This window comes from Parasteatoda tepidariorum, chromosome 9 (genome assembly GCF_982258835.1).
Source record: "Parasteatoda tepidariorum strain Cologne lab strain chromosome 9, Ptep-v5.0, whole genome shotgun sequence".
Classification (NCBI taxonomy): Eukaryota; Metazoa; Arthropoda; class Arachnida; order Araneae; family Theridiidae; genus Parasteatoda; species Parasteatoda tepidariorum.
The window spans coordinates 91,713,122-91,725,339 of record NC_141763.1 but is presented as its reverse complement, the minus strand read 5'-3'; the positions used below and the strand labels follow the sequence as shown (position 1 = coordinate 91,725,339).

The 12,218-nt window shown below is 29.3% G+C and overlaps 1 long non-coding RNA gene across 1 annotated transcript in view; it reads right to left on the bottom strand.

Moving 5' to 3' along the window:
• Positions 1 to 1,006: 1,006 nt before the first annotated feature.
• LOC139426776 (uncharacterized) overlaps positions 1,007 to 12,218 on the bottom strand; it is a 32,265-nt gene continuing 21,053 nt past the window's right edge. Inside the window, exon 2 of the long non-coding RNA XR_011637987.2 lies at positions 1,007 to 1,818. This is a non-coding gene — a long non-coding RNA (uncharacterized LOC139426776). The remainder of the gene's footprint in view (positions 1,819 to 12,218) is intronic.

Sequence of the window (12,218 nt, the reverse complement as noted above, 5' to 3'; positions counted from 1 at the left end):
TTTGGAGAGATTATTAAAACCTCTCCCAACGGCAGGCAAAAATCTGCACCGAAAACCGAAAAGTCAAATAAGGAAACACAAAAAAATATCGAAACACAAAATTTAACAAAACAAACGAGTAGATTAAAATGTATTCAAAATATTTGTGAGAGACTCTTATTTAGAGAGCTCTTTTTGACGATACAAACTCATGTTGTAGTCAGAGTGCACTAAAGACGATGCTATCTGTTACGTCAAGCGATCAGGTATCATAATTTTGATCTAGTTGCGCTTGTATAATTTTGATCTAGTTGCGCTTTCTACGTCATTTTGTTAACATCGTTTTGTTTGTCATCTCTAAGTTAACTTTCAAAAAATTCTATGGCTGGCAACAGCATTTTTATTTTTTAAGTTGTTTATTTTTCCAGCCTTCCCACAATGGAAACCCTTTACCTGACGGCTTTCTGTTACAGCAAAACAATGCTAGTTCTCACACTTCAAGACAAACCACAAAACGAATGGATGATAATGGAACATACATTTTAAAGTGGCCTGCTTCATTCCCTGATCTCAGTCCCATAAAAAATTTAAGGAAAAAACTAAAAATAAACTTGAAAAAGTAGGAAAGAAGACAGTTAAAGATCTCAAAGATGCGTCAATGTTTTTGCTCTTTACCGTAGTGATTGAATTTTCTTATGACACATAATTCAATTTGGTTTCTGTAATTTCTATGCAATTCTAATGCTAAAAACGGAAAGAAAACTTCAGGAAGTCATTATAAGCTATTGTGCCTAAATGTTTCATTAATTAGTATAGTAATGTGTATTTAACTTATATCAATAAGTATGTAAGTGTGTATTGATAAGTATGCATTCGAATTACTTCAATTACTGTATTTGCAAGTTAATTTTAACATAAATCTTATATAAAATGCAAATTAAGAGTTTGAATATGTTTTTACAATAACTGGCGTACAATCCTCAATCTACAATTTTATCTAATAATCATAAATAACGAACCGCTCTTATTTGAAAGGAAAAAATCATTTACTATTTCACAAGAAGTTGAGATTTAGATGTCCTTGGGACAAAATAATTTTCAGTACAAAATGCCTTAGGATGGAAAATAGTTTCGAATGACACAACCACTGTCCGCGGGGAGTAATATTCACATTCCAGTAGAAAACAATGACACTTAGAGAGTGAAAAATTATTTCTTTCCACCGTTTCATTTTTCAGAACCAACTCTTTTCCTTCCAAATTGTTCTTTGAACTTCAATGCTGTCGCTAATCTTAAAGCCAATCTCAAACTGTTACTGAGTCTCATTACGTTGATGATGCGATGGAAACAGAGTCAGATTGTGACAATTCTATAGAAGATTAAAACCCTAAAATACAACGGTTATACTTCAGGAATAGCATACAAATCAGAATTTCCAACATTCCAAAAGTGAATAATTGCTCCATTTTCAGATACTGGGAATTCGAAATGCTGTAATAAATATCGTTTGCTGCCCGCCATTGCTTTAAGACAAAGGAGTCCGCATTACAATTGGGTTTTTTTGTGAATTAGACGATGGCAACACTCAATGGGTATCTAATATCTTATCGTTTGCGAAGATGAATGGCGTACTGAAGATTTACAGTAGCTGAAATAGCCTTGGATGAAATACTCGGCAGAAGAAAATCCATTCCTTTTGCAACGTTACTGTTTTCCTCCCCGTCAATATTTCTTTTATGATGTTGAAAAATATATCTGTTTGTTCTTACGGTTTAGGAGATAAGGGAAGAGAAATGCCAATCTAGTTGAATGGTCGAAGATTTGTTGAAATGGCTTGATCTAGAAAAAAAAGTATTTGAAGTTTTTATTAAACCAATCAACGAGAACTAAAATCACACAATTTTTTTCAATAAATCTTCAAAATAGTGAGTAGTAATGTAAAGAATTATTTTTCTGCAATATTCACCTCATTTAATTTAAATTTACTTATTTTTTATGCGAATTGCTTATGAATAACTAGATAAGTTGTTGAGGTTTAATGTTAAAGTATCGTATTTTATAATTCGAAAATGAAAATATTAATATATAAAATAATCAGAAAATGATGAAAGAAAAAAGTCTGTCTTCAAAAAATATGTTCTTTATCTCACTTTAATATATATTTTTTTGATAAGATAAAGAATATTTTTTCGATTTCTTAGCACAAGTAGTTCGTAAGTTATGCTAAATTTGAAAGCAATTTTTAATATTTTTTATAGAATGGTGGGAGGCAGAATTCTCGTATACCTTAACAATAAGAATCAACAGCTTGAAGAACGTTTCGTAACAATTGGCTAAGATAAATAATTATCAGTCAGTGAGTTTATTTTAACCCTTTTACACTTGAATTATTTTAAACTTAAATGATAGTCTTTTCTAATCATCCTCTTAAAAAAAAATCAAAAATGATATCATTTTGCAAATTTTTTGCTCAGTATTCCCTACAGTGATATTTTTTTTCTATATCAGTTGATTAAAGTTAAATTTGTGTCTCATTAAAAGAAACTGATTTATTGAACAAAAATATTTAGAAAAAATTTGTCGTCAATTCCATGGCAAGGTTTTTTAAAAAAAGAAAGTACTGTTCTATAAATTCTCATCTGTTCCTTAAAAAAAAAATGTGATGTTTCTTTTTCGTGATTCACATGATTGATATTTTGCTTAACTAGCATTATAGAATGTCTAAGCAAAGTATATAATAATTTTCATATTTCATGCTTTGCCTAAATTATTTTAAAAAATTAATGTTTGTCCTTGTATACGAGGTCTAGGTAAAGTAAATAATAATTCTCATATTTCCTACTTCGCATAAAGAGCCTTTATCAATTCATATGTTATCTGCAAATATGATGAAACACCGGCATTGTATAGAATGCCTAAGGCATTGTATATAATGCCGGATGTTTTTAGGCAAGGTATGAGATATGAGAAGTATTACATATTACTTTTCCTAGGTATTGTATATAATACCTAGGCATTCCATAGAATGACAAATGCTATTTAGGCAAAGTATGAGAAAACCGTCCTGTTTACACGTGATAATTTAAAAAAATAATGTGATTTTTTTAAATGTTACTCTTTATGACGGTTTTTAAAATAAAATAATAATAAAATAACTTAATCGAAATAAAATTAGGAATTTTACAGTTGAAATTTTAAATTTTATGCAAGATTCAATTCAGCAGTTAAAAGATATATTATAAAATAAGCTTCACAATTAAAAATGGACAGAAATATCTAATCAAATTTTGAGAGTTGTTTAGTTTTTAAAGAAATAATGCTATCATTTTTTTTTAAATGCTAACAAAAATTTGTTTTTACCTATATTATTAGCTTCAACTGATGATGAAATTTTGAAATGTTTTTTTGATCGAATCAGATCGGATAAAAACGAATCGGAGATGCATTTTATACTTTGCCGGTTTCAAATTAGGCATTCTATAAAATGCCTAGGAAATGTGTGAAAGATAAATCGTTTTATACATTGTCGGCAAGTTTTAGGCGTTATATAAAATGTCTAGGCATTCTATAGAATGCCGGATTTCAAACTTCGCCGGTAACACATACAATATCTAGGTAAAGTATGTAATAATTATAATAGTTCATCCTTCAGAGCCTTTGTCTTCGTAGACAATGTCTAGGTAAAGTATGTAATAATTCTCATATTTCATACTTAACGTAAAAAGCCTTTGCCATTGTATACAATATTTAAGCAGAGTAATTAATAATTCTCATGTTTCACACTTAGTCAAAGAACGCCAGGTATTGCATACAATGTCGTCATTTTGTATACTTCCAGTAAAATGTATATTGTATTAATATTCGAAACTTTAGAAATTTTCCAAATCTCCAAAAAAATTAATTAATTAATAAGCCCTTTTAATTTCAAATTAAAATAATCTTCCATTTACTAACAACATATCATTATTTAAATACCAATAAAATATTAATGGGTTTTAATTATAGGACTCAAAGAAGAATGGAACATGAATACGCCATTTTCTTCAGTTCTCAAATAAGAATTTATTTGATTAATCCTTGAAGATAAAAAATAAAAAAAAGAGAGAGGTGTTGAAAAAAAAATGAAAGAACAGTGATATATTTATCAATTACACGAAGTAATTGACCTAAAACATGTCATTGCTCAAAATATATTTGTAGAACAAGTTTAGGAAATCATGGTTCCATCGATTACGGAATCAAGCAGGTTTCTATTTAATGTGATATCGTGACCTTCCTTTCTAATTAAAGAGCTCTAATAATTAAAAAATCTATGTATTCTATGGATCAGCTGTTTATTTTTTCTTCATTTTTTGAAAATTAATTTGTAAAATATATTTACTAATGTAATTTAATAAATCCGATCATTGAAACATAAAAAATGTTTATTATACCTAAATGCTAATGACACCCCTATTTAGTTGGCAATGTTTTAGCTGGAGTAATGCTTCATAAAACGTGGAAACGTTAAGAAATTTTTCGGAAAAAATGGTTCGGTAATTTACTTAATTGTCAATTTTCCTTGCTAAAAAAAAGTCTAATAACCATTAATGAGATTGTACTCAAACTGTCAATTGTGCAAAGAACGATTTATTAACTGCTTTCACCAAATATGGCTAAATAACCAGAATTTTCTCGCACCAACTAGATCCACCTAATGAAGAAACTTAGTTCTTTGCAGCTGGGTACATACTATAGCCGAGAGGGTTAATCTGTCAATCTCGTGATCGTCAGAACGGGGTTCGAGTCTCAGCGTTGACACCACAATATTTCCTAATTCTCTTCAACACATGAAGCGTTTCCAGTGTCCCCCACTCCCTTATTTGTGACCCTGGACTATTAGAAAACGATACTCTCATTCACGCAAAGATGGCATCGCCATAAAGATCTTAAACACAAAAATGTCTAGTATTCCCCCTCTCTTGCGATAAGTTAAACAACTAGATAAACTTATTAAATCACATTCTATGGTTCAGTAGAAAAACATAATTCAACTCTATCCTAACTCCAAATTCCATTACTTTACGAAAAGCTTATCACCAATATTCCAGTTAAATTTCTTCTTATGGTTTTGATACTATGCTCGTTGTAAATGGTTAAAACGTATAGTTTTGTATTCATGGTTTTTAACCGCACTAGTTGAAAACGGTTTTGAAACTGTAAAGACAAAAAAATTTCACCGCAGAAATTTTAACCGTAAAATATTGTAAACTTTACGGTTAATTGGACGGACAAACTGCTGAGGAATATTTTCATTTTATTTTCATTTTACTGTAATTTTCACCGGTAATTTAAATTATCTATACTTAGAATTTACGAATTTACTTTTATTTTTCTGTTAAAATAAAAACAATTTATAAATTTAAATAAATTGCAGGATTGGAATAAGCGAAATTTAACGACGAATCTACCATTCTGGAAAATAATTATTGTACGAATAAACTATTTACGTTAGCAGTTTCTAATTAACGTTCTGTCGTAACCAACATCAACTAATCATAACTAATGAAATTTAAATAATTAGTTTATGGCTCTTCTGTCGATTAGAGAATGAAACTGATATGTAGTTTGAACTTTGCAAAGTATTAAATAAATAGTTCTAACTAGGAAAGTTAGTAAAATAGTTTGGAAAAGGAAGTTATACTAGTACAGTTATTCTTTTGTGTATTAACATGAATTTTATTTTTTAACGAAAGCTAATGCCAATGTATTAAACGTATCCACAGAACGCAAAATAAATTTGAAAAAAAAAAAAGAAATACCCTAAATAATTTTTTGTCTAATGATGGAATTTTCACTTAATACGATACAATTTTAACCCGTTACGGTTGTTTTAAATTTATGCATAGTTTTTATTATGGTATGAATTTATTTTTGAATTTTGGTCGTAAAAACAGAATACGCAGAATAAAACAGAGAAACATCCCTAATAGCAAACTACTTTACGGCAAACATTTGTTAGAATTTTCATTCAAAAATTACGGTAAAAAATAGGTGGCAGCAGTCAGTCTATCCAATTAATCGTTAAGTTTAGGGGGAAGGAAATTTTTCACCTATACGGTTTGGAAGCCGTTTAAAACTAGCATGGTTAAAAAACCATGAATTCAAAATTATTCTTTTTTTTTAAACCATTTACAGCTAGCATAGTTTCAAAATCGTAAAAAAAAAATTTAACTGGGCATTGGAACTATATTTTCTTTAGGTAATGGAATTTGGAGTTTACCGTAGTTTACTTTTTTCTGTATTTAAAGGAATACTATTTAACACAAGGCAGGTACTGCAAAAGGTAATAATATACTAGAGTATTAATATTATATAGCATTAATATAATATAGCATTAATATAATATAGCATTAATATAATATAGCATTAATATAATATAGCATTAATATAATATAGCATTAATATTAGTAATATTAAAGTATCAATTTCTTATGTCTCTATTTTAGCTTTGCTCAATCCTAGAAAGAGAATCTGTTTTAACTTTAAATTGACCTTTGGCCACGACAAGTTGTGAACTGTTTAAAAAGCGAATATGAACTGAGACCGGTATTTATTTTATCATATGTATTATTATTTATTTTTCCCATTATTGCTGATTTTATAAACATTATTTGTTGTTTTATTTTCTCAAAACTATTATATCTTGTTTTACTAATTCTTATCATCAAAACTATTATATCTTATTTCACCCAAGTAATTATTATTTATTTTATCAATTCTACTATTAATTTTTATTTTATCAATTCTACCATTTTTTTTTTCATTATTTATTTTATCAGTTCTGTTTTGACTTGTTTTATTAATCCTATTGTTACGTATTATATAATCCTATAATTGTTTATTTTAATAGTTATATTATTATTTGATTATATAATTGTTATTACGGTGGAAATATACTCATCTAACTCTTATATTTGGACAAATGCTCATCCCGCAGTATATTTTTTTTTCTAATTAAAAGAATACTATTCAATTTAAGGCAGATGCTATGTAAGGTATTAATATACATTAGCATATTTTATTATTTGATAATGAGCATTAAAATGTTCATTTTAAAATAGATTTTCTAGCCACATAATCAATATGGGTACACGACTCAAATATCGATATTTTATATCTCAATTTTAACTTCGCTCAATCCTAAAATAAGAGTCTATTGTAACTTGTACTAAGCCACGACTAACTAGATTGTGAACCGATTAAGAATGGAAAAATAGCTCTTTTTTAAATCAGTCCTAACAGTTTTTTATTTTATCAAAGGTATTACTTTTTTTTACATTTTCCATTATTATTTACTTTAAAAATTCTATTGTTATTTATTTTATCAATCCTATATATTGTTATTAATTTATCAACACTATTACTTTTATTTAACCAATCCTGCTATTTATTTTATCAATTATATCATTATTTATTTTTTTATCTTCTTATTTAGTTTTATCAGTTCTGTTATTACTCATTTTATTAGTCCTATCGTTACACATTTTGTATATCCTTTAATTATTTATTTTACTATTTATATTATTATTCGATTATATTATTATTATGGTTGCAAATATACTAATATAACTCATGTTTGGGCAATTGTATATCCATCAGTTGACTCTTGTTTTGTATTTAAAGGAATAATATTTAATGTAAGGCAGATACTTAATAAGGTAATAATATACAATAGTGCATTTTAATATTTAATAATTAGGATTATAATGTTAAACGTTAAAATAGTTTTTCCGGTCGTGTAATCTATTTTAGTATCGATTTTTTATGTCTCTATTTTAGCTTCCCTCAATCCTAACATGAGAATCAATTTCTAATTGTTGTGAATTAAGTTGTGAATTGAGAAGCGAATATGAACTGAGGCCTAATCGTTGAGAAAAAAAAAAAGAGTTCGAGAATCGCTAGAATATATTGGTTGACTTATTTTCCTCTTTGACAAAAGAATAAAAGAAGATTCTGGGTTGTTAAAAACATGATTTGTCTATAATACCGAAATTTATAATTTCAAATTGTAGTTTTTTTCGCCACTTATTTCTACATTTACTACTAAACTTTGACGCAACAAATGATTAATCATTAAAGTGTGGCCCACCCAGAGTGTATTAAAAAAAATAAAATGTGGTCCTTGGACACACGAAAAAAAAAAAAGGTTTGAGCACCGCAGTGCTACACCATCATCAAAAATAATAAACGGTTCATGATAAATATTTTCAAACCCGAGCACGTACTCTAATGTGCCATCATACTAGTCACTTTAAAAATAAAAAAATCGAATTTATTTCCTAGTTTGTTCGTTACAATGTTGAGAACGAGACTTACAGTTGAGAAACTGAGTATCACTAGCAGGATGTTCAGAGGTTTTTACGTACCGTGCCTCTTGATTCACGGCGAACAATGCCATCAAATTTGTCGGAAATATGTCAGGCTGAAAATGACCTCCCGCTGATCACTTCTATGTATCTATTTTTTTGCGATACTAATTGAAATGACGTATTTGAAATCTGTAGAGAAATCAATTTAGATCTTCATTCCATACCGCTGAGTTCTGGAGATCAATGTTTCGTAAATCATCATCCACTAGATATATATATATATATATATTTCTAAACAATTTTTTCCTTTTTTTTAAAAGTGGTATTTAGTTCGGATGAAAAAACGTGTCATTATTATTACTCAAGGCTGAGAATCAGACTTCTTTTTTTTTTTTTTTAAATCTCCTTCTTGGAATGCCTTGCAAAGTTTTTCCTTAAAGGATATTGGCACCAAATTAATAATTATTAAAAATGACTTGAACTTGGACAAATTATTTCAAATTATTTTAAAAGTGTTTAAAACGGAGTTTCATCATTGGGACCGGGATAGCCTAGTTGGCAGGGCGCTGGACTCACGTTCATGAGAAAGGGAGCTCGAATCCAGTCAGCCGAAGACTCCCTGTGTAGTAAATTCTTACTGGTACACGTTAAACCTGTCGGTTCACAAAGTCCTCCATATTCCCATACCAAATTATACCTCTGGGGGTACTGAATTGGAGATGATTGTTCTCTGGTTCAAATCAAAATTACGCATTTGTGGATGAATGGATGTATGAATGGCTTCCGCCCTATGAACGAGTGGTACAAATGGGTGCAGCAAAAGTCGAACTCTTGGCCATAGATGGCGCCACTGGAAAACAAGAACAATCGTAATACTTGCCTTAATAGTCTACCTACATCAACAGCAACAACAGAGTTTTACCGGGGTTTAAAACACGTTTATTGTTATTAATAGAATTATAATTTTTTATTAAACATGTAACAAGTAGGACTCCTTTTTGAGTTTTATGATAAAGTTTTTCCTTAAAGAATAATAGCACTAAATTAATAATTATTAAAAATGTCAGAACTTGGACGAATTTCAAATTATCTTAAAAAAAGTTTAAAACAGAGTTTGAAATATTTACTTTTATTGTCATTAGCAGTATTAAGTAATTTGATTTTTTTATTAAATAGTGTTACTATTTGGGATTTATGACAAAACTTTTCCTTAAAAGATAATCGCACTAAATTAGTATTTATTTAAAATATTTGAGCTTAATTAACTTAAATTATTTTAGGAGTTAAATTATTTTAAGTTTAAGACTACTAATGTTGAACTCCGTAGTCTTATAATTTTGAACCCGATCTTGAAGTCAAGGGAACTCCGAGATCAAGTATTGGGAAAAATTTGCCTTCTCGGAAGACTTTTTCAGTAGAACTAACCCACATTTGCATTTCATGGAGAGGAAAACCACGAAAAGCTCTCACGGTTAGATTAACGGCAAGGGGACTCTAACCCATGATACGTCAACCACTGAGATTTTCCGTCAGCTCTGTCATCGGTGTGAGCCGGGTGCAGAATTCGTATTCATCACTAGGATTCGAACCTGGGTTACCTCATTAGAAGGCGAACGCTCTATTTCTTGAGCCATCGCGACTCCAATGTGATAATTTATAAATAGTGTTCACATTCAATGAATAATTCTATGAATTCCGTTAATTAGGTAAAAAGTTATTAAGGGTATAACGCTTTGTTTATTGTTATAGTTACTTTTATTTTGTGGATTGTAACAGTTCTGCTCAGTTCCTACTTCCGGAATCTAGAATGCCGAGAAACAACAATTTTATTATTATAATTACTTTTATTTTGCAAATTATACCTACTATGATCAGTTATTTCCGGAATCTGGAAAGTCGAAAATCAACAACTTTATTATTATAATTACTGTCTATTGCGGATTATTCCTGCACTATCGCTAGTTCCTATTTCTAAAATCTAGAATGTCGAAAAACAACAATTTTATTATTATAGTTATTTTTGTTTTGCAGATTATACCTGCACTATGCTCAGTTTCTATTTCCGGAATCTAGAATGTTGAAAAACAACAATTTTATTATTATAATTACTTTTGTTGTGCGGATTATGCCTGTACTATGTTCAGTTCCTATTCCCGGAATCTAAAATGTCGAAAAGCAACAATTTTATTATTATAATTACTTTCTATTGCTGATTAACTCTATGGTTAGTTCCTATTCCCAAAATCTGGAATGTCGAAAAACAACAATTTTATTATTATAATTACTTTTGTTTTGCAGATTATGCCAGTACTGCTCAGTTCCTATTTCCTGAATCTTGAGTGCGCAAAAAAACAAGATAAACATCTATCATTACCCCATCGTGATTTTAATGTCGCTACAAATTGCGCAATACCTGTTGTAGTTGGGGGGTGGTGGAGAAACTGTAAGTCACCTAAGTTGATGTTTTTAACATTTTGTCATCGGGAAAAAAACAAAGTCATTTTCTACAAAGCTTAAGCCTCACCACAGGGATTCCAAATCGCAGTACACTTTTTAATGACATGTCATAACAACGCAACAGGTAAGGTCACAGCTCCTTTTATATGCCTAAATAAGGCACATGGTTTTTAGGTGAATTATTTAAGATTCCTTCCTACCCACCCTCTCTCCTGTTCTTCTTTTTAATGAATTTATTTCAATTTCTTTTTGTTCTCGATGAAAGCTCGCCACGGCGCCAATTGTCTGCACGCTGTCCGTGTTATATGGCACTTGATATCATCTTTGTTGGCGTAACTGTTAAGAAGCTGTCAAACAGGAAGAAATCGTTACAAAATGCTCATCGAGAAATTTTATTCTTAATACTTATCATTTTATGCTTTCCGGTGCAAAGGCGGAAAGTGTTTTTGAGGAAGAATACGCGGTTTTCTGCGACTTGTGGATTTGCATATTTATATGTTCACCTGTGACCCAAAATTTAAATAATGGCAGGAAATTTGATTTTTTACTTAGAAATATGTAGCTTAGAAGAAAGTAAACTCGTGAATGCGATTTACTTGGAAATAAGTAGCTTTGAAGACAGTAAATTTATAAATGCCATTTTTTACGTGGAAATATGTAGCTTAGAAAAAAGTAAGCTCATAAATGCGATTTTTAACTTAGAAATATGTAGCTTAGAAAAAAAGCAAACTCATAAATGCTATTTTTTTCTTAGAACTATGTAACTTGGAAGAAAGGAAACTCATAAATGCGATTCTTTACCTACAAATATGTAGCTCAGAATAAAGCAAACTCATAAATAAATAAAATAAAAAAATTTAAAAAATTTAATTAATTTAACTTACTTATTTTTTAAATATGTTTAAGCATTTTTTATATAAAAAATGATAAATTTTAATTTTTATCATTTTTTGAAAATCGTACGATGTATTTGCAGTGTATTTTTCATCTTTTAATCATGAAACAAATTCCACTTCATTCAAATAATATATTTATACAGCATAAAACTATTCAAAAGTTCACTCGAAGCCAGTTTCCTATTTTTCTTACGTAAGTTTTCTTTGTCATCAAAAATCTTCGACCAACAACGGTAAATACAATTGTATTTTTACTTAAACAATAGTTTTATAAAGGCTTACCCAACAAGAAAAATAATTTCAAAATATATTTTGTTTGATAAAATTGTACCAACTATTGTGCAATGTATTGAACCCTGGGTTCGAAATGATATGATACTCAAATAAGCAGATAATAATTAGGAAGAACATTTCCTGGCGAAAATTTTTTAACAAATAATTAACAAATAGTCAACGTAATGAAATGTATTCGCGATCGCAACGCTCGAGTACGCCGTCTAGCGGGAGCCTGTAAATATCGGACATTAATTTATCA